This window comes from Phalangium opilio, unplaced genomic scaffold (genome assembly GCF_054372755.1).
Source record: "Phalangium opilio isolate 3A_F unplaced genomic scaffold, DU_Popi_V2 ptg000230l_1, whole genome shotgun sequence".
Lineage (NCBI taxonomy): Eukaryota > Metazoa > Arthropoda > Arachnida > Opiliones > Phalangiidae > Phalangium > Phalangium opilio.
Genome location: NW_028324221.1, coordinates 1,513,305 through 1,529,669, shown reverse-complemented (window position 1 = coordinate 1,529,669; position 16,365 = coordinate 1,513,305). Strand labels below are relative to the sequence as shown.

General features: G+C 42.4%; 49 non-coding genes across 49 annotated transcripts; all 49 read right to left on the bottom strand.

Moving 5' to 3' along the window:
• Positions 1–203: 203 nt before the first annotated feature.
• TRNAE-CUC (transfer RNA glutamic acid (anticodon CUC)) lies at positions 204–275 on the bottom strand. Its single transcript has one exon. It is a non-coding gene; the product is annotated as a tRNA-Glu (tRNA).
• An 80-nt stretch (positions 276–355) lies between these two features.
• TRNAE-UUC (transfer RNA glutamic acid (anticodon UUC)) lies at positions 356–427 on the bottom strand. The gene has a single exon. It is a non-coding gene; the product is annotated as a tRNA-Glu (tRNA).
• Positions 428–658: 231 nt separating this feature from the next.
• TRNAE-CUC (transfer RNA glutamic acid (anticodon CUC)) lies at positions 659–730 on the bottom strand. The gene has a single exon. It is a non-coding gene; the product is annotated as a tRNA-Glu (tRNA).
• A 231-nt stretch (positions 731–961) lies between these two features.
• TRNAE-CUC (transfer RNA glutamic acid (anticodon CUC)) lies at positions 962–1,033 on the bottom strand. Its single transcript has one exon. It is a non-coding gene; the product is annotated as a tRNA-Glu (tRNA).
• An 80-nt stretch (positions 1,034–1,113) lies between these two features.
• On the bottom strand, positions 1,114–1,185 carry TRNAE-UUC (transfer RNA glutamic acid (anticodon UUC)). Its single transcript has one exon. It is a non-coding gene; the product is annotated as a tRNA-Glu (tRNA).
• A 231-nt stretch (positions 1,186–1,416) lies between these two features.
• TRNAE-CUC (transfer RNA glutamic acid (anticodon CUC)) lies at positions 1,417–1,488 on the bottom strand. Its single transcript has one exon. It is a non-coding gene; the product is annotated as a tRNA-Glu (tRNA).
• A 382-nt stretch (positions 1,489–1,870) lies between these two features.
• TRNAE-CUC (transfer RNA glutamic acid (anticodon CUC)) lies at positions 1,871–1,942 on the bottom strand. The gene has a single exon. It is a non-coding gene; the product is annotated as a tRNA-Glu (tRNA).
• An 80-nt stretch (positions 1,943–2,022) lies between these two features.
• Positions 2,023–2,094, bottom strand: TRNAE-UUC (transfer RNA glutamic acid (anticodon UUC)). Its single transcript has one exon. It is a non-coding gene; the product is annotated as a tRNA-Glu (tRNA).
• A 77-nt stretch (positions 2,095–2,171) lies between these two features.
• TRNAA-UGC (transfer RNA alanine (anticodon UGC)) lies at positions 2,172–2,243 on the bottom strand. Its single transcript has one exon. It is a non-coding gene; the product is annotated as a tRNA-Ala (tRNA).
• A 218-nt stretch (positions 2,244–2,461) lies between these two features.
• Positions 2,462–2,533, bottom strand: TRNAE-UUC (transfer RNA glutamic acid (anticodon UUC)). The gene has a single exon. It is a non-coding gene; the product is annotated as a tRNA-Glu (tRNA).
• Positions 2,534–2,764: 231 nt separating this feature from the next.
• TRNAE-CUC (transfer RNA glutamic acid (anticodon CUC)) lies at positions 2,765–2,836 on the bottom strand. The gene has a single exon. It is a non-coding gene; the product is annotated as a tRNA-Glu (tRNA).
• Positions 2,837–3,218: 382 nt separating this feature from the next.
• On the bottom strand, positions 3,219–3,290 carry TRNAE-CUC (transfer RNA glutamic acid (anticodon CUC)). Its single transcript has one exon. It is a non-coding gene; the product is annotated as a tRNA-Glu (tRNA).
• Positions 3,291–3,370: 80 nt separating this feature from the next.
• Positions 3,371–3,442, bottom strand: TRNAE-UUC (transfer RNA glutamic acid (anticodon UUC)). Its single transcript has one exon. It is a non-coding gene; the product is annotated as a tRNA-Glu (tRNA).
• A 77-nt stretch (positions 3,443–3,519) lies between these two features.
• TRNAA-UGC (transfer RNA alanine (anticodon UGC)) lies at positions 3,520–3,591 on the bottom strand. Its single transcript has one exon. It is a non-coding gene; the product is annotated as a tRNA-Ala (tRNA).
• A 521-nt stretch (positions 3,592–4,112) lies between these two features.
• Positions 4,113–4,184, bottom strand: TRNAE-CUC (transfer RNA glutamic acid (anticodon CUC)). The gene has a single exon. It is a non-coding gene; the product is annotated as a tRNA-Glu (tRNA).
• An 80-nt stretch (positions 4,185–4,264) lies between these two features.
• On the bottom strand, positions 4,265–4,336 carry TRNAE-CUC (transfer RNA glutamic acid (anticodon CUC)). Its single transcript has one exon. It is a non-coding gene; the product is annotated as a tRNA-Glu (tRNA).
• Positions 4,337–4,415: 79 nt separating this feature from the next.
• On the bottom strand, positions 4,416–4,487 carry TRNAE-UUC (transfer RNA glutamic acid (anticodon UUC)). The gene has a single exon. It is a non-coding gene; the product is annotated as a tRNA-Glu (tRNA).
• Positions 4,488–4,719: 232 nt separating this feature from the next.
• Positions 4,720–4,791, bottom strand: TRNAE-CUC (transfer RNA glutamic acid (anticodon CUC)). The gene has a single exon. It is a non-coding gene; the product is annotated as a tRNA-Glu (tRNA).
• Positions 4,792–5,626: 835 nt separating this feature from the next.
• TRNAE-CUC (transfer RNA glutamic acid (anticodon CUC)) lies at positions 5,627–5,698 on the bottom strand. Its single transcript has one exon. It is a non-coding gene; the product is annotated as a tRNA-Glu (tRNA).
• Positions 5,699–6,535: 837 nt separating this feature from the next.
• TRNAE-CUC (transfer RNA glutamic acid (anticodon CUC)) lies at positions 6,536–6,607 on the bottom strand. Its single transcript has one exon. It is a non-coding gene; the product is annotated as a tRNA-Glu (tRNA).
• Positions 6,608–6,687: 80 nt separating this feature from the next.
• TRNAE-UUC (transfer RNA glutamic acid (anticodon UUC)) lies at positions 6,688–6,759 on the bottom strand. Its single transcript has one exon. It is a non-coding gene; the product is annotated as a tRNA-Glu (tRNA).
• Positions 6,760–6,990: 231 nt separating this feature from the next.
• On the bottom strand, positions 6,991–7,062 carry TRNAE-CUC (transfer RNA glutamic acid (anticodon CUC)). Its single transcript has one exon. It is a non-coding gene; the product is annotated as a tRNA-Glu (tRNA).
• A 231-nt stretch (positions 7,063–7,293) lies between these two features.
• TRNAE-CUC (transfer RNA glutamic acid (anticodon CUC)) lies at positions 7,294–7,365 on the bottom strand. The gene has a single exon. It is a non-coding gene; the product is annotated as a tRNA-Glu (tRNA).
• An 80-nt stretch (positions 7,366–7,445) lies between these two features.
• Positions 7,446–7,517, bottom strand: TRNAE-UUC (transfer RNA glutamic acid (anticodon UUC)). Its single transcript has one exon. It is a non-coding gene; the product is annotated as a tRNA-Glu (tRNA).
• A 231-nt stretch (positions 7,518–7,748) lies between these two features.
• Positions 7,749–7,820, bottom strand: TRNAE-CUC (transfer RNA glutamic acid (anticodon CUC)). The gene has a single exon. It is a non-coding gene; the product is annotated as a tRNA-Glu (tRNA).
• Positions 7,821–8,202: 382 nt separating this feature from the next.
• TRNAE-CUC (transfer RNA glutamic acid (anticodon CUC)) lies at positions 8,203–8,274 on the bottom strand. Its single transcript has one exon. It is a non-coding gene; the product is annotated as a tRNA-Glu (tRNA).
• Positions 8,275–8,354: 80 nt separating this feature from the next.
• On the bottom strand, positions 8,355–8,426 carry TRNAE-UUC (transfer RNA glutamic acid (anticodon UUC)). Its single transcript has one exon. It is a non-coding gene; the product is annotated as a tRNA-Glu (tRNA).
• Positions 8,427–8,503: 77 nt separating this feature from the next.
• TRNAA-UGC (transfer RNA alanine (anticodon UGC)) lies at positions 8,504–8,575 on the bottom strand. The gene has a single exon. It is a non-coding gene; the product is annotated as a tRNA-Ala (tRNA).
• Positions 8,576–8,793: 218 nt separating this feature from the next.
• Positions 8,794–8,865, bottom strand: TRNAE-UUC (transfer RNA glutamic acid (anticodon UUC)). The gene has a single exon. It is a non-coding gene; the product is annotated as a tRNA-Glu (tRNA).
• Positions 8,866–9,096: 231 nt separating this feature from the next.
• TRNAE-CUC (transfer RNA glutamic acid (anticodon CUC)) lies at positions 9,097–9,168 on the bottom strand. The gene has a single exon. It is a non-coding gene; the product is annotated as a tRNA-Glu (tRNA).
• Positions 9,169–9,550: 382 nt separating this feature from the next.
• On the bottom strand, positions 9,551–9,622 carry TRNAE-CUC (transfer RNA glutamic acid (anticodon CUC)). Its single transcript has one exon. It is a non-coding gene; the product is annotated as a tRNA-Glu (tRNA).
• Positions 9,623–9,702: 80 nt separating this feature from the next.
• Positions 9,703–9,774, bottom strand: TRNAE-UUC (transfer RNA glutamic acid (anticodon UUC)). The gene has a single exon. It is a non-coding gene; the product is annotated as a tRNA-Glu (tRNA).
• A 77-nt stretch (positions 9,775–9,851) lies between these two features.
• Positions 9,852–9,923, bottom strand: TRNAA-UGC (transfer RNA alanine (anticodon UGC)). The gene has a single exon. It is a non-coding gene; the product is annotated as a tRNA-Ala (tRNA).
• A 521-nt stretch (positions 9,924–10,444) lies between these two features.
• TRNAE-CUC (transfer RNA glutamic acid (anticodon CUC)) lies at positions 10,445–10,516 on the bottom strand. The gene has a single exon. It is a non-coding gene; the product is annotated as a tRNA-Glu (tRNA).
• An 80-nt stretch (positions 10,517–10,596) lies between these two features.
• On the bottom strand, positions 10,597–10,668 carry TRNAE-CUC (transfer RNA glutamic acid (anticodon CUC)). The gene has a single exon. It is a non-coding gene; the product is annotated as a tRNA-Glu (tRNA).
• A 79-nt stretch (positions 10,669–10,747) lies between these two features.
• On the bottom strand, positions 10,748–10,819 carry TRNAE-UUC (transfer RNA glutamic acid (anticodon UUC)). The gene has a single exon. It is a non-coding gene; the product is annotated as a tRNA-Glu (tRNA).
• An 80-nt stretch (positions 10,820–10,899) lies between these two features.
• Positions 10,900–10,971, bottom strand: TRNAE-CUC (transfer RNA glutamic acid (anticodon CUC)). Its single transcript has one exon. It is a non-coding gene; the product is annotated as a tRNA-Glu (tRNA).
• Positions 10,972–11,654: 683 nt separating this feature from the next.
• On the bottom strand, positions 11,655–11,726 carry TRNAE-CUC (transfer RNA glutamic acid (anticodon CUC)). The gene has a single exon. It is a non-coding gene; the product is annotated as a tRNA-Glu (tRNA).
• A 383-nt stretch (positions 11,727–12,109) lies between these two features.
• TRNAE-CUC (transfer RNA glutamic acid (anticodon CUC)) lies at positions 12,110–12,181 on the bottom strand. Its single transcript has one exon. It is a non-coding gene; the product is annotated as a tRNA-Glu (tRNA).
• An 80-nt stretch (positions 12,182–12,261) lies between these two features.
• Positions 12,262–12,333, bottom strand: TRNAE-CUC (transfer RNA glutamic acid (anticodon CUC)). The gene has a single exon. It is a non-coding gene; the product is annotated as a tRNA-Glu (tRNA).
• Positions 12,334–12,412: 79 nt separating this feature from the next.
• On the bottom strand, positions 12,413–12,484 carry TRNAE-UUC (transfer RNA glutamic acid (anticodon UUC)). The gene has a single exon. It is a non-coding gene; the product is annotated as a tRNA-Glu (tRNA).
• A 232-nt stretch (positions 12,485–12,716) lies between these two features.
• On the bottom strand, positions 12,717–12,788 carry TRNAE-CUC (transfer RNA glutamic acid (anticodon CUC)). The gene has a single exon. It is a non-coding gene; the product is annotated as a tRNA-Glu (tRNA).
• An 835-nt stretch (positions 12,789–13,623) lies between these two features.
• Positions 13,624–13,695, bottom strand: TRNAE-CUC (transfer RNA glutamic acid (anticodon CUC)). Its single transcript has one exon. It is a non-coding gene; the product is annotated as a tRNA-Glu (tRNA).
• Positions 13,696–14,078: 383 nt separating this feature from the next.
• Positions 14,079–14,150, bottom strand: TRNAE-CUC (transfer RNA glutamic acid (anticodon CUC)). Its single transcript has one exon. It is a non-coding gene; the product is annotated as a tRNA-Glu (tRNA).
• An 80-nt stretch (positions 14,151–14,230) lies between these two features.
• Positions 14,231–14,302, bottom strand: TRNAE-CUC (transfer RNA glutamic acid (anticodon CUC)). Its single transcript has one exon. It is a non-coding gene; the product is annotated as a tRNA-Glu (tRNA).
• A 383-nt stretch (positions 14,303–14,685) lies between these two features.
• Positions 14,686–14,757, bottom strand: TRNAE-CUC (transfer RNA glutamic acid (anticodon CUC)). Its single transcript has one exon. It is a non-coding gene; the product is annotated as a tRNA-Glu (tRNA).
• Positions 14,758–15,593: 836 nt separating this feature from the next.
• Positions 15,594–15,665, bottom strand: TRNAE-CUC (transfer RNA glutamic acid (anticodon CUC)). Its single transcript has one exon. It is a non-coding gene; the product is annotated as a tRNA-Glu (tRNA).
• A 79-nt stretch (positions 15,666–15,744) lies between these two features.
• Positions 15,745–15,816, bottom strand: TRNAE-CUC (transfer RNA glutamic acid (anticodon CUC)). The gene has a single exon. It is a non-coding gene; the product is annotated as a tRNA-Glu (tRNA).
• A 384-nt stretch (positions 15,817–16,200) lies between these two features.
• TRNAE-CUC (transfer RNA glutamic acid (anticodon CUC)) lies at positions 16,201–16,272 on the bottom strand. Its single transcript has one exon. It is a non-coding gene; the product is annotated as a tRNA-Glu (tRNA).
• Positions 16,273–16,365: the final 93 nt, after the last annotated feature.

Sequence of the window (16,365 nt, the reverse complement as noted above, 5' to 3'; positions counted from 1 at the left end):
CCTATAAATGTGTCTTTAATTTTATTCTTTAAAAGCGGTACAAAAGCACTGTCTCCGATACCGGGAATCGAACCCGGGCCTTCTGGGTGAAAGCCAGATATCCTAGCCATTAGATCATGTCGGACTGGTTTGAGCAAACCCTAGATATTATTCCTATAAATGTGTCTTTAAATTTTTCTTCAAAAACGGTACAAAAGCACCTGCTCCGATACCGGGAATCGAACCCGGGCCTTCTGGGTGAGAACCAGATATCCTAGCCATTAGATCATATCGGACTTGTTTAAGCGAACCCTAGATATTATTCCTATAAATGTGTCTTTAATTTTATTCTTTAAAAGCGGTACAAAAGCACTGTCTCCGATACCGAGAATCGAACCCGGGCCTTCTGGGTGAAAGCCAGATATCCTAGCCATTAGACCATATCGGACTGGTTTGAGCAAACCCTAGATATTATTCCTATAAATGTGTCTTTAAATTTTTCTTCAAAAACGGTACAAAAGCACCTGCTCCGATACCGGGAATCGAACCCGGGCCTTCTGGGTGAGAACCAGATATCCTAGCCATTAGCTCATATCGGACTTGTTTGAGCAAACCCTAGATATTATTCCTCTAAATGTGTCTTTAAATTTATTCTTCAAAAACGGTACAAAAGCACTCGCTCCGATACCGGGAGTCGAACCCGGGCTTTCTAGGTGAGAGCCAGATATCCTAGCCACTAGACCATATCGGATTGGTTTGAGCAAACCCTAGATATTATTCCTATAAATGTGTCTTTAATTTTATTCTTTAAAAGCGGTACAAAAGCACTGTCTCCGATACCGGGAATCGAACCCGGGCCTTCTGGGTGAAAGCCAGATATCCTAGCCATTAGATCATGTCGGACTGGTTTGAGCAAACCCTAGATATTATTCCTATAAATGTGTCTTTAAATTTTTCTTCAAAAACGGTACAAAAGCACCTGCTCCGATACCGGGAATCGAACCCGGGCCTTCTGGGTGAGAACCAGATATCCTAGCCATTAGATCATATCGGACTTGTTTAAGCGAACCCTAGATATTATTCCTATAAATGTGTCTTTAATTTTATTCTTTAAAAGCGGTACAAAAGCACTGTCTCCGATACCGAGAATCGAACCCGGGCCTTCTGGGTGAAAGCCAGATATCCTAGCCATTAGACCATATCGGACTGGTTTGAGCAAACCCTAGATATTATTCCTATAAATGTGTCTTTAAATTTTTCTTCAAAAACGGTACAAAAGCACCTGCTCCGATACCGGGAATCGAACCCGGGCCTTCTGGGTGAGAACCAGATATCCTAGCCATTAGCTCATATCGGACTTGTTTGAGCAAACCCTAGATATTATTCCTCTAAATGTGTCTTTAAATTTATTCTTCAAAAACGGTACAAAAGCACTCGCTCCGATACCGGGAGTCGAACCCGGGCTTTCTAGGTGAGAGCCAGATATCCTAGCCACTAGACCATATCGGATTGGTTTGAGCAAACCCTAGATATTATTCCTATAAATGTGTCTTTAATTTTATTCTTTAAAAGCGGTACAAAAGCACTGTCTCCGATACCGGGAATCGAACCCGGGCATTCTGGGTGAAAGCCAGATATCCTAGCCACTAGACCATATTGCACTAGCTTAACCAAATCTTAATTCTAAATATAAACCTATATCCTTAAGTTTATTCTTCAAAAACGGTACAAAAGCACTCGCTCCTTTACCGGGAATCGAACCCGGGCCTTGTGGGTGAGAGCCAGATATACTAGACACTAGACCATATCGGACTGGTTTGTGCAAACCCTAGATATTATTCCTATAAATGTGTCTTTAAATTTTTTCTTTAAAAGCGGTACAAAGCACAGTCTCCGATACCGGGAATCGAACCCGGGCCTTCTGGGTGAGAGCCAGATATCCTAGCCATTAGACCATATCGGACTGGTTTGAGCAAACCCAAGATATTATTCCTATAAATGTGTCTTTAATTTTATTCTTTGAAAGCGGTACAAAAGCACTGTCTCCGATACCGGGAATCGAACCCGGGCCTCCTGGATGAAAGCCAGATATCCTAGCCATTAGATCATATCGGACTGGTTTGAGCAAACCCTAGATATTATTCCTATAAATGTGTCTTATATTTTCTTCAAAAACGGTACAAAAGCACTCGCTCCGATACCGGGAATCGAACCCGGGCCTTCTGGGTGCAAGCCAGATATCCTAGCCACTAGACCATATTGCATTAGCTTAACCAAATCTTAATTCTAAATATAAACCTATATCCTTAAGTTTATTGTTCAAAAACGGTACAAAAGCACTCGCTCCGATACCGGGGCCTTTTGGGTGAGAGCCAGATATCCTAGCCACTAGACCATATCGGACTTGCACAACGAAGTCTTAATTCTATTCATAAACCTATATCCTTAAGTCTATTCTTCAAAACCGGTACAAAAGCACTGTCTCCGATACCGAGAATCGAACCCGGGCCTTCTGGGTGAAAGCCAGATATCCTAGCCATTAGACCATATCGGACTGGTTTGAGCAAACCCTAGATATTATTCCTATAAATGTGTCTTTAAATTTTTCTTCAAAAACGGTACAAAAGCACCTGCTCCGATACCGGGAATCGAACCCGGGCCTTCTGGGTGAGAACCAGATATCCTAGCCATTACCTCATATCGGACTTGTTTGAGCAAACCCTAGATATTATTCCTCTAAATGTGTCTTTAAATTTATTCTTCAAAAACGGTACAAAAGCACTCGCTCCGATACCGGGAGTCGAACCCGGGCTTTCTAGGTGAGAGCCAGATATCCTAGCCACTAGACCATATCGGATTGGTTTGAGCAAACCCTAGATATTATTCCTATAAATGTGTCTTTAATTTTATTCTTTAAAAGCGGTACAAAAGCACTGTCTCCGATACCGGGAATCGAACCCGGGAATTCTGGGTGAAAGCCAGATATCCTAGCCACTAGACCATATTGCACTAGCTTAACCAAATCTTAATTCTAAATATAAACCTATATCCTTAAGTTTATTCTTCAAAAACGGTACAAAAGCACTCGCTCCTTTACCGGGAATCGAACCCGGGCCTTGTGGGTGAGAGCCAGATATACTAGACACTAGACCATATCGGACTGGTTTGTGCAAACCCTAGATATTATTCCTATAAATGTGTCTTTAAATTTTTTCTTTAAAAGCGGTACAAAGCACAGTCTCCGATACCGGGAATCGAACCCGGGCCTTCTGGGTGAGAGCCAGATATCCTAGCCATTAGACCATATCGGACTGGTTTGAGCAAACCCAAGATATTATTCCTATAAATGTGTCTTTAATTTTATTCTTTGAAAGCGGTACAAAAGCACTGTCTCCGATACCGGGAATCGAACCCGGGCCTTCTGGATGAAAGCCAGATATCCTAGCCATTAGATCATATCGGACTGGTTTGAGCAAACCCTAGATATTATTCCTATAAATGTGTCTTATATTTTCTTCAAAAACGGTACAAAAGCACTCGCTCCGATACCGGGAATCGAACCCGGGCCTTCTGGGTGCAAGCCAGATATCCTAGCCACTAGACCATATTGCACTAGCTTAACCAAATCTTAATTCTAAATATAAACCTATATCCTTAAGTTTATTGTTCAAAAACGGTACAAAAGCACTCGCTCCGATACCGGGGCCTTTTGGGTGAGAGCCAGATATCCTAGCCACTAGACCATATCGGACTTGCACAACGAAGTCTTAATTCTATTCATAAACCTATATCCTTAAGTCTATTCTTCAAAACCGGTACAAAAGCACTCGCTCCGATATCGGGAATGGAACCCGGGCCTTCTAGGTGAGAGCCAGATATCCTAGCCACTAGACCATATCGGACTGGTTTGAGCAAACCCTAGATATTATTCCTATAAATGTGTCTTTAATTTTATTCTTTAAAAGCGGTACAAAAGCACTGTCTCCGATACCGAGAATCGAACCCGGGCCTTCTGGGTGAAAGCCAGATACCCTAGCCATTAGATCATATCGGACTGGTTTGAGCAAACCCTAGATATTATTCCTATAAATGTGTCTTTAAATTTTTCTTCAAAAACGGTACAAAAGCACTCGCTCCGATACCGGGAATCGAACCCGGGCCTTCTGGGTGAGAGCCAGATATTCTAGCCATTAGATCATATCGGACTGGTTTGAGCAAACCCTAGATATTATTCCTATAAATGTGTCTTTAAATTTATTCTTCAAAAACGGTACAAGAGCACTCGCTCCGATACCGGGAATCGAACCCGGGCTTTCTGGGTGAGAGCCAGATATCCTAGCCACTAGACCATATCGGATTGGTTGAGCAAACCCTAGATATTATTCCTATAAATGTGTCTTTAATTTTATTCTTTAAAAGCGGTACAAAAGCACTGTCTCCGATACCGGGAATCGAACCCGGGCCTTCAGGGTGAAAGCCAGATATCCTAGCCATTAGATCATATCGGACCGGTTTGCGCAAACCCTAGATATTATTCCTATAAATGTGTCTTTAAATTTATTCTTCAAAAACGGTACAAAAGCACTCGCTCAGATACCGGGAATCGAACCCGGGCCTTCCGGGTGAGAGCCAGATATCCTAGCCATTAGATCATTTCGGACTGGTTTGAGCAAACCCTAGATATTATTCCTATAAATGTGTCTTTAAGTTTATTCTTCAAAAACGGTACAAAAGCACTCGCTCCGATACCGGGAATCGAACCCGGGCCTTCTGGGTGAGAGCCAGATATCCTAGCCACTAGACCATATCGGTCTGGTTTGAGCAAACCCTAGATATTATTCCTATAAATGTGTCTTTAAATTTATTCTTTAAAATCGGTACAAATCACAGTCTCCGATACCGGGAATCGAACCCGGCCTTCTGGGTGAAAGCCAGATATCCTAGCCACTAGACCATATTGCACTAGCTTAACCAAATCTTAATTCTAAATATAAACCTATATCCTTAAGTTTATTCTTCAAAAACGGTACAAAAGCACTCGCTCCGATACCGGGAATCGAACCGGGGCCTTTTGGGTGAGAGCCAGATATCCTAGCCACTAGACCATATCGGACTGGTTTGAGCAAACCCTAGATATTATTCCTATAAATGTGTCTTTAATTTTATTCTTTAAAAGCGGTACAAAAGCACTGTCTCCGATACCGAGAATCGAACCCGGGCCTTCTGGGTGAAAGCCAGATATCCTAGCCATTAGATCATATCGGACTGGTTTGAGCAAACCCTAGATATTATTCCTCTAAATGTGTCTTTAAATTTATTCTTCAAAAACGGTACAAAAGCACTCGCTCCGATACCGGGAATCGAACCTGGGCCTTTTGGGTGAGAGCCAGATATCCCAGCCACTAGACCATATCGCACTTGATCAACCAAGTCTTATTTCTATTCATAAACCTATATCCTTAAGTCTATTCTTCAAAACCGGTACAAAAGCACTCGCTCCTTTACCGGGAATCGAACCCGGGCCTTGTGGGTGAGAGCCAGATATACTAGACACTAGACCATATCGGACTGGTTTGTGCAAACCCTAGATATTATTCCTATAAATGTGTCTTTAAATTTTTTCTTTAAAAGCGGTACAAAGCACAGTCTCCGATACCGGGAATCGAACCCGGGCCTTCTGGGTGAGAGCCAGATATCCTAGCCACTAAACCATATCGGACTTGCTTAACCAAGTCTTAATTCTATTGATTAACCTATATCCTTAAGTCTATTCTTCAAAACCGGTACAAAAGCACTCGCTCCGATACCGGGAATCGAACCTGGGCCTTTTGGGTGAGAGCCAGATATCCTAGCCACTAGACCATATCAGACTTGCTCAACCAAGTCTTATTTCTATTCATAAAAATATATCCTTAAGTCTATTCTTCAAAACCGGTACAAAAGCACTCGCTCTTTTACCGGGAATCGAACCCGGGCCTTGTGTGTGAGAACCAGATATCCTAGCCATTAGCTCATATCGGACTGGTTTGTGCAAACCCTAGATATTATTCCTCTAAATGTGTCTTTAAATTTATTCTTCAAAAACGGTACAAAAGCACTCGCTCCGATACCGGGAGTCGAACCCGGGCTTTCTAGGTGAGAGCCAGATATCCTAGCCACTTGACCATATCGGATTGGTTTGAGCAAACCCTAGATATTATTCCTATAAATGTGTCTTTAATTTTATTCTTTAAAAGCGGTACAAAAGCACTGTCTCCGATACCGGGAATCGAACCCGGGCCTTCTGGGTGAAAGCCAGATATCCTAGCCATTAGATCATGTCGGACTGGTTTGAGCAAACCCTAGATATTATTCCTATAAATGTGTCTTTAATTTTATTCTTTAAAAGCGGTACAAAAGCACTGTCTCCGATACCGAGAATCGAACCCGGGCCTTCTGGGTGAAAGCCAGATATCCTAGCCATTAGATCATATCGGACTGGTTTGAGCAAACCCTAGATATTATTCCTATAAATGTGTCTTTAAATTTTTCTTCAAAAACGGTACAAAAGCACCTGCTCCGATACCGGGAATCGAACCCGGGCCTTCTGGGTGAGAACCAGATATCCTAGCCATTAGATCATATCGGACTTGTTTAAGCGAACCCTAGATATTATTCCTATAAATGTGTCTTTAATTTTATTCTTTAAAAGCGGTACAAAAGCACTGTCTCCGATACCGAGAATCGAACCCGGGCCTTCTGGGTGAAAGCCAGATATCCTAGCCATTAGACCATATCGGACTGGTTTGAGCAAACCCTAGATATTATTCCTATAAATGTGTCTTTAAATTTTTCTTCAAAAACGGTACAAAAGCACCTGCTCCGATACCGGGAATCGAACCCGGGCCTTCTGGGTGAGAACCAGATATCCTAGCCATTAGCTCATATCGGACTTGTTTGAGCAAACCCTAGATATTATTCCTCTAAATGTGTCTTTAAATTTATTCTTCAAAAACGGTACAAAAGCACTCGCTCCGATACCGGGAGTCGAACCCGGGCTTTCTAGGTGAGAGCCAGATATCCTAGCCACTAGACCATATCGGATTGGTCTGAGCAAACCCTAGATATTATTCCTATAAATGTGTCTTTAATTTTATTCTTTAAAAGCGGTACAAAAGCACTGTCTCCGATACCGGGAATCGAACCCGGGCCTTCTGGGTGAAAGCCAGATATCCTAGCCATTAGATCATGTCGGACTGGTTTGAGCAAACCCTAGATATTATTCCTATAAATGTGTCTTTAAATTTTTCTTCAAAAACGGTACAAAAGCACCTGCTCCGATACCGGGAATCGAACCCGGGCCTTCTGGGTGAGAACCAGATATCCTAGCCATTAGATCATATCGGACTTGTTTAAGCGAACCCTAGATATTATTCCTATAAATGTGTCTTTAATTTTATTCTTTAAAAGCGGTACAAAAGCACTGTCTCCGATACCGAGAATCGAACCCGGGCCTTCTGGGTGAAAGCCAGATATCCTAGCCATTAGACCATATCGGACTGGTTTGAGCAAACCCTAGATATTATTCCTATAAATGTGTCTTTAAATTTTTCTTCAAAAACGGTACAAAAGCACCTGCTCCGATACCGGGAATCGAACCCGGGCCTTCTGGGTGAGAACCAGATATCCTAGCCATTAGCTCATATCGGACTTGTTTGAGCAAACCCTAGATATTATTCCTCTAAATGTGTCTTTAAATTTATTCTTCAAAAACGGTACAAAAGCACTCGCTCCGATACCGGGAGTCGAACCCGGGCTTTCTAGGTGAGAGCCAGATATCCTAGCCACTAGACCATATCGGATTGGTTTGAGCAAACCCTAGATATTATTCCTATAAATGTGTCTTTAATTTTATTCTTTAAAAGCGGTACAAAAGCACTGTCTCCGATACCGGGAATCGAACCCGGGCATTCTGGGTGAAAGCCAGATATCCTAGCCACTAGACCATATTGCACTAGCTTAACCAAATCTTAATTCTAAATATAAACCTATATCCTTAAGTTTATTCTTCAAAAACGGTACAAAAGCACTCGCTCCTTTACCGGAAATCGAACCCGGGCCTTGTGGGTGAGAGCCAGATATACTAGACACTAGACCATATCGGACTGGTTTGTGCAAACCCTAGATATTATTCCTATAAATGTGTCTTTAAATTTTTTCTTTAAAAGCGGTACAAAGCACAGTCTCCGATACCGGGAATCGAACCCGGGCCTTCTGGGTGAGAGCCAGATATCCTAGCCATTAGACCATATCGGACTGGTTTGAGCAAACCCAAGATATTATTCCTATAAATGTGTCTTTAATTTTATTCTTTGAAAGCGGTACAAAAGCACTGTCTCCGATACCGGGAATCGAACCCGGGCCTTCTGGATGAAAGCCAGATATCCTAGCCATTAGATCATATCGGACTGGTTTGAGCAAACCCTAGATATTATTCCTATAAATGTGTCTTATATTTTCTTCAAAAACGGTACAAAAGCACTCGCTCCGATACCGGGAATCGAACCCGGGCCTTCTGGGTGCAAGCCAGATATCCTAGCCACTAGACCATATTGCACTAGCTTAACCAAATCTTAATTCTAAATATAAACCTATATCCTTAAGTTTATTGTTCAAAAACGGTACAAAAGCACTCGCTCCGATACCGGGGCCTTTTGGGTGAGAGCCAGATATCCTAGCCACTAGACCATATCGGACTTGCACAACGAAGTCTTAATTCTATTCATAAACCTATATCCTTAAGTCTATTCTTCAAAACCGGTACAAAAGCACTGTCTCCGATACCGAGAATCGAACCCGGGCCTTCTGGGTGAAAGCCAGATATCCTAGCCATTAGACCATATCGGACTGGTTTGAGCAAACCCTAGATATTATTCCTATAAATGTGTCTTTAAATTTTTCTTCAAAAACGGTACAAAAGCACCTGCTCCGATACCGGGAATCGAACCCGGGCCTTCTGGGTGAGAACCAGATATCCTAGCCATTAGCTCATATCGGACTTGTTTGAGCAAACCCTAGATATTATTCCTCTAAATGTGTCTTTAAATTTATTCTTCAAAAACGGTACAAAAGCACTCGCTCCGATACCGGGAGTCGAACCCGGGCTTTCTAGGTGAGAGCCAGATATCCTAGCCACTAGACCATATCGGATTGGTTTGAGCAAACCCTAGATATTATTCCTATAAATGTGTCTTTAATTTTATTCTTTAAAAGCGGTACAAAAGCACTGTCTCCGATACCGGGAATCGAACCCGGGCATTCTGGGTGAAAGCCAGATATCCTAGCCACTAGACCATATTGCACTAGCTTAACCAAATCTTAATTCTAAATATAAACCTATATCCTTAAGTTTATTCTTCAAAAACGGTACAAAAGCACTCGCTCCTTTACCGGGAATCGAACCCGGGCCTTGTGGGTGAGAGCCAGATATACTAGACACTAGACCATATCGGACTGGTTTGTGCAAACCCTAGATATTATTCCTATAAATGTGTCTTTAAATTTTTTCTTTAAAAGCGGTACAAAGCACAGTCTCCGATACCGGGAATCGAACCCGGGCCTTCTGGGTGAGAGCCAGATATCCTAGCCATTAGACCATATCGGACTGGTTTGAGCAAACCCAAGATATTATTCCTATAAATGTGTCTTTAATTTTATTCTTTGAAAGCGGTACAAAAGCACTGTCTCCGATACCGGGAATCGAACCCGGGCCTTCTGGATGAAAGCCAGATATCCTAGCCATTAGATCATATCGGACTGGTTTGAGCAAACCCTAGATATTATTCCTATAAATGTGTCTTATATTTTCTTCAAAAACGGTACAAAAGCACTCGCTCCGATACCGGGAATCGAACCCGGGCCTTCTGGGTGCAAGCCAGATATCCTAGCCACTAGACCATATTGCACTAGCTTAACCAAATCTTAATTCTAAATATAAACCTATATCCTTAAGTTTATTGTTCAAAAACGGTACAAAAGCACTCGCTCCGATACCGGGGCCTTTTGGGTGAGAGCCAGATATCCTAGCCACTAGACCATATCGGACTTGCACAACGAAGTCTTAATTCTATTCATAAACCTATATCCTTAAGTCTATTCTTCAAAACCGGTACAAAAGCACTCGCTCCGATATCGGGAATGGAACCCGGGCCTTCTAGGTGAGAGCCAGATATCCTAGCCACTAGACCATATCGGACTGGTTTGAGCAAACCCTAGATATTATTCCTATAAATGTGTCTTTAATTTTATTCTTTAAAAGCGGTACAAAAGCACTGTCTCCGATACCGAGAATCGAACCCGGGCCTTCTGGGTGAAAGCCAGATACCCTAGCCATTAGATCATATCGGACTGGTTTGAGCAAACCCTAGATATTATTCCTATAAATGTGTCTTTAAATTTTTCTTCAAAAACGGTACAAAAGCACTCGCTCCGATACCGGGAATCGAACCCGGGCCTTCTGGGTGAGAGCCAGATATTCTAGCCATTAGATCATATCGGACTGGTTTGAGCAAACCCTAGATATTATTCCTATAAATGTGTCTTTAAATTTATTCTTCAAAAACGGTACAAGAGCACTCGCTCCGATACCGGGAATCGAACCCGGGCTTTCTGGGTGAGAGCCAGATATCCTAGCCACTAGACCATATCGGATTGGTTGAGCAAACCCTAGATATTATTCCTATAAATGTGTCTTTAATTTTATTCTTTAAAAGCGGTACAAAAGCACTGTCTCCGATACCGGGAATCGAACCCGGGCCTTCAGGGTGAAAGCCAGATATCCTAGCCATTAGATCATATCGGACCGGTTTGCGCAAACCCTAGATATTATTCCTATAAATGTGTCTTTAAATTTATTCTTCAAAAACGGTACAAAAGCACTCGCTCCGATACCGGGAATCGAACCCGGGCCTTCTGGGTGAGAGCCAGATATCCTAGCCACTAGACCATATCGGTCTGGTTTGAGCAAACCCTAGATATTATTCCTATAAATGTGTCTTTAAATTTATTCTTTAAAATCGGTACAAATCACAGTCTCCGATACCGGGAATCGAACCCGGCCTTCTGGGTGAAAGCCAGATATCCTAGCCACTAGACCATATTGCACTAGCTTAACCAAATCTTAATTCTAAATATAAACCTATATCCTTAAGTTTATTCTTCAAAAACGGTACAAAAGCACTCGCTCCGATACCGGGAATCGAACCGGGGCCTTTTGGGTGAGAGCCAGATATCCTAGCCACTAGACCATATCGGACTGGTTTGAGCAAACCCTAGATATTATTCCTCTAAATGTGTCTTTAAATTTATTCTTCAAAAACGGTACAAAAGCACTCGCTCCGATACCGGGAATCGAACCTGGGCCTTTTGGGTGAGAGCCAGATATCCCAGCCACTAGACCATATCGCACTTGCTCAACCAAGTCTTATTTCTATTCATAAACCTATATCCTTAAGTCTATTCTTCAAAACCGGTACAAAAGCACTCGCTCCTTTACCGGGAATCGAACCCGGGCCTTGTGGGTGAGAGCCAGATATACTAGACACTAGACCATATCGGACTGGTTTGTGCAAACCCTAGATATTATTCCTATAAATGTGTCTTTAAATTTTTTCTTTAAAAGCGGTACAAAGCACAGTCTCCGATACCGGGAATCGAACCCGGGCCTTCTGGGTGAGAGCCAGATATCCTAGCCACTAAACCATATCGGACTTGCTTAACCAAGTCTTAATTCTATTGATTAACCTATATCCTTAAGTCTATTCTTCAAAACCGGTACAAAAGCACTCGCTCCGATATCGGGAATCGAACCCGGGCCTTCTAGGTGAGAGCCAGATATCCTAGACATTAGACCATATCGGACTGGTTTGAGCAAACCCTAGATATTATTCCTATAAATGTGTCTTTAAATTTATTCTTTAAAATCGGTACAAAAGCACTCGCTCCGATACCGGGAATCGAACCCGGGCCTTCTGGGTTAGAGCCAGATATCCTAGCCATTAGATCATTTCGGACTGGTTTGAGCAAACCCTAGATATTATTCCTATAAATGTGTCTTTAAATTTATTCTTCAAAAACGGTACAAAAGCACTCGCTCCGATACCGGGAATCGAACCCGGGCCTTCTGGGTGAGAGCCAGATATTCTAGCCATTAGATCATATCGGACTGGTTTGAGCAAACCCTAGATATTATTCCTATAAATGTGTCTTTAAATTTATTCTTCAAAAACGGTACAAGAGCACTCGCTCCGATACCGGGAATCGAACCCGGGCTTTCTGGGTGAGAGCCAGATATCCTAGCCACTAGACCATATCGGATTGGTTGAGCAAACCCTAGATATTATTCCTATAAATGTGTCTTTAATTTTATTCTTTAAAAGCGATACAAAAGCACTGTCTCCGATACCGGGAATCGAACCCGGGCCTTCAGGGTGAAAGCCAGATATCCTAGCCATTAGATCATATCGGACCGGTTTGCGCAAACCCTAGATATTATTCCTATAAATGTGTCTTTAAATTTATTCTTCAAAAACGGTACAAAAGCACTCGCTCAGATACCGGGAATCGAACCCGGGCCTTCCGGGTGAGAGCCAGATATCCTTGCCATTAGATCATTTCGGACTGGTTTGAGCAAACCCTAGATATTATTCCTATAAATGTGTCTTTAAGTTTATTCTTCAAAAACGGTACAAAAGCACTCGCTCCGATACCGGGAATCGAACCCGGGCCTTCTGGGTGAGAGCCAGATATCCTAGCCACTAGACCATATCGGTCTGGTTTGAGCAAACCCTAGATATTATTCCTATAAATGTGTCTTTAAATTTATTCTTTAAAATCGGTACAAATCACAGTCTCCGATACCGGGAATCGAACCCGGCCTTCTGGGTGAAAGCCAGATATCCTAGCCACTAGACCATATTGCACTAGCTTAACCAAATCTTAATTCTAAATATAAACCTATATCCTTAAGTTTATTCTTCAAAAACGGTACAAAAGCACTCGCTCCGATACCGGGAATCGAACCGGGGCCTTTTGGGTGAGAGCCAGATATCCTAGCCACTAGACCATATCGGACTGGTTTGAGCAAACCCTAGATATTATTCCTATAAATGTGTCTTTAATTTTATTCTTTAAAAGCGGTACAAAAGCACTGTCTCCGATACCGAGAATCGAACCCGGGCCTTCTGGGTGAAAGCCAGATATCCTAGCCATTAGATCATATCGGACTGGTTTGAGCAAACCCTAGATATTATTCCTCTAAATGTGTCTTTAAATTTATTCTTCAAAAACGGTACAAAAGCACTCGCTCCGATACCGGGAATCGAACCTGGGCCTTTTGGGTGAGAGCCAGATATCCCAGCCACTAGACCATATCGCACTTGCTCAACCAAGTCTTATTTCTATTCATAAACCTATATCCTTAAGTCTATTCTTCAAAACCGGTACAAAAGCACTCGCTCCTTTACCGGGAATCGAACCCGGGCCTTGTGGGTGAGAGCCAGATATACTAGACACTAGACCATATCGGACTGGTTTGTGCAAACCCTAGATATTATTCCTATAAATGTGTCTTTAAATTTTTTCTTTAAAAGCGGTACAAAGCACAGTCTCCGATACCGGGAATCGAACCCGGGCCTTCTGGGTGAGAGCCAGATATCCTAGCCACTAAACCATATCGGACTTGCTTAACCAAGTCTTAATTCTATTGATTAACCTATATCCTTAAGTCTATTCTTCAAAACCGGTACAAAAGCACTCGCTCCGATATCGGGAATCGAACCCGGGCCTTCTAGGTGAGAGCCAGATATCCTAGACATTAGACCATATCGGACTGGTTTGAGCAAACCCTAGATATTATTCCTATAAATGTGTCTTTAAATTTATTCTTTAAAATCGGTACAAAAGCACTCGCTCCGATACCGGGAATCGAACCCGGGCCTTCTGGGTTAGAGCCAGATATCCTAGCCATTAGATCATTTCGGACTGGTTTGAGCAAACCCTAGATATTATTCCTATAAATGTGTCTTTAAATTTATTCTTCAAAAACGGTACAAAAGCACTCGCTCCGATACCGGGAATCGAACCCGGGCCTTCTGGGTGAGAGCCAGATATTCTAGCCATTAGATCATATCGGACTGGTTTGAGCAAACCCTAGATATTATTCCTATAAATGTGTCTTTAAATTTATTCTTCAAAAACGGTACAAGAGCACTCGCTCCGATACCGGGAATCGAACCCGGGCTTTCTGGGTGAGAGCCAGATATCCTAGCCACTAGACCATATCGGATTGGTTGAGCAAACCCTAGATATTATTCCTATAAATGTGTCTTTAATTTTATTCTTTAAAAGCGGTACAAAAGCACTGTCTCCGATTCCGGGAATCGAACCCGGGCCTTCAGGGTGAAAGCCAGATATCCTAGCCATTAGATCATATCGGACTGGTTTGCGCAAACCCTAGATATTATTCCTATAAATGTGTCTTTAAATTTATTCTTCAAAAACGGTACAAAAGCACTCGCTCAGATACCGGGAATCGAACCCGGGCCTTCCGGGTGAGAGCCAGATATCCTAGCCATTAGATCATTTCGGACTGGTTTGAGCAAACCCTAGATATTATTCCTATAAATGTGTCTTTAAATTTATTCTTCAAAAACGGTACAAAAGCACTCGCTCCGATACCGGGAATCGAACCCGGGCCTTCTGGGTGAGAGCCAGATATCCTAGCCACTAGACCATATCGGTCTGGTTTGAGCAAACCCTAGATATTATTCCTATAAATGTGTCTTTAAATTTATTCTTTAAAATCGGTACAAATCACAGTCTCCGATACCGGGAATCGAACCCGGGCCTTCTGGGTGAAAGCCAGATATCCTAGCCACTAGACCATATTGCACTAGCTTAACCAAATCTTAATTCTAAATATAAACCTATATCCTTAAGTTTATTCTTCAAAAACGGTACAAAAGCACTCGCTCCGATACCGGGAATCGAACCGGGGCCTTTTGGGTGAGAGCCAGATATCCTAGCCACTAGACCATATCGGACTGGTTTGAGCAAAGCCTAGATATTATTCCTATAAATGTGTCTTTAATTTTATTCTTTAAAAGCGGTACAAAAGCACTGTCTCCGATACCGAGAATCGAACCCGGGCCTTCTGGGTGAAAGCCAGATAAACTAGCCATTAGATCATATCGGACTGGTTTGAGCAAACCCTAGATATTATTCCTCTAAATGTGTCTTTAAATTTATTCTTCAAAAACGGTACAAAAGCACTCGCTCCGATACCGGGAATCGAACCTGGGCCTTTTGGGTGAGAGCCAGATATCCCAGCCACTAGACCATATCGCACTTGCTCAACCAAGTCTTATTTCTATTCATAAACCTATATCCTTAAGTCTATTCTTCAAAACCGGTACAAAAGCACTCGCTCCTTTACCGGGAATCGAACCCGGGCCTTGTGGGTGAGAGCCAGATATACTAGACACTAGACCATATCGGACTGGTTTGTGCAAACCCTAGATATTATTCCTATAAATGTGTCTTTAAATTTTTTCTTTAAAAGCGGTACAAAGCACAGTCTCCGATACCGGGAATCGAACCCGGGCCTTCTGGGTGAGAGCCAGATATCCTAGCCACTAAACCATATCGGACTTGCTTAACCAAGTCTTAATTCTATTGATTAACCTATATCCTTAAGTCTATTCTTCAAAACCGGTACAAAAGCACTCGCTCCGATATCGGGAATCGAACCCGGGCCTTCTAGGTGAGAGCCAGATATCCTAGCCATTAGACCATATCGGACTGGTTTGAGCAAACCCTAGATATTATTCCTATAAATGTGTCTTTAAATTTATTCTTTAAAATCGGTACAAAAGCACTCGCTCCGATACCGGGAATCGAACCCGGGCCTTCTGGGTTAGAGCCAGATATCCTAGCCATTAGATCATTTCGGACTGGTTTGAGCAAACCCTAGATATTATTCCTATAAATGTGTCTTTAAATTTATTCTTCAAAAACGGTACAAAAGCACTCGCTCCGATACCGGGAATCGAACCCGGGCTTTCTGGGTGAGAGCCAGATATACTAGACACTAGACCATATCGGACTGGTTTGTGCAAACCCTAGATATTATTCCTATAAATGTGTCTTTCAATTTATTCTTCAAAAACGGTACAAAAGCACTCGCTCCGATACCGGGAATCGAACGCGGGCCTTCTGGGTGAGAGCCAGATATCCTAGCCACTAAACCATATCGGACTTGCTTAACCAAGTCTTAATTCTATTAATTAACCTATATCCTTAAGTCTATTCTTCAAAACCGGTACAAAAGCACTCGCTCCGATATCGGGA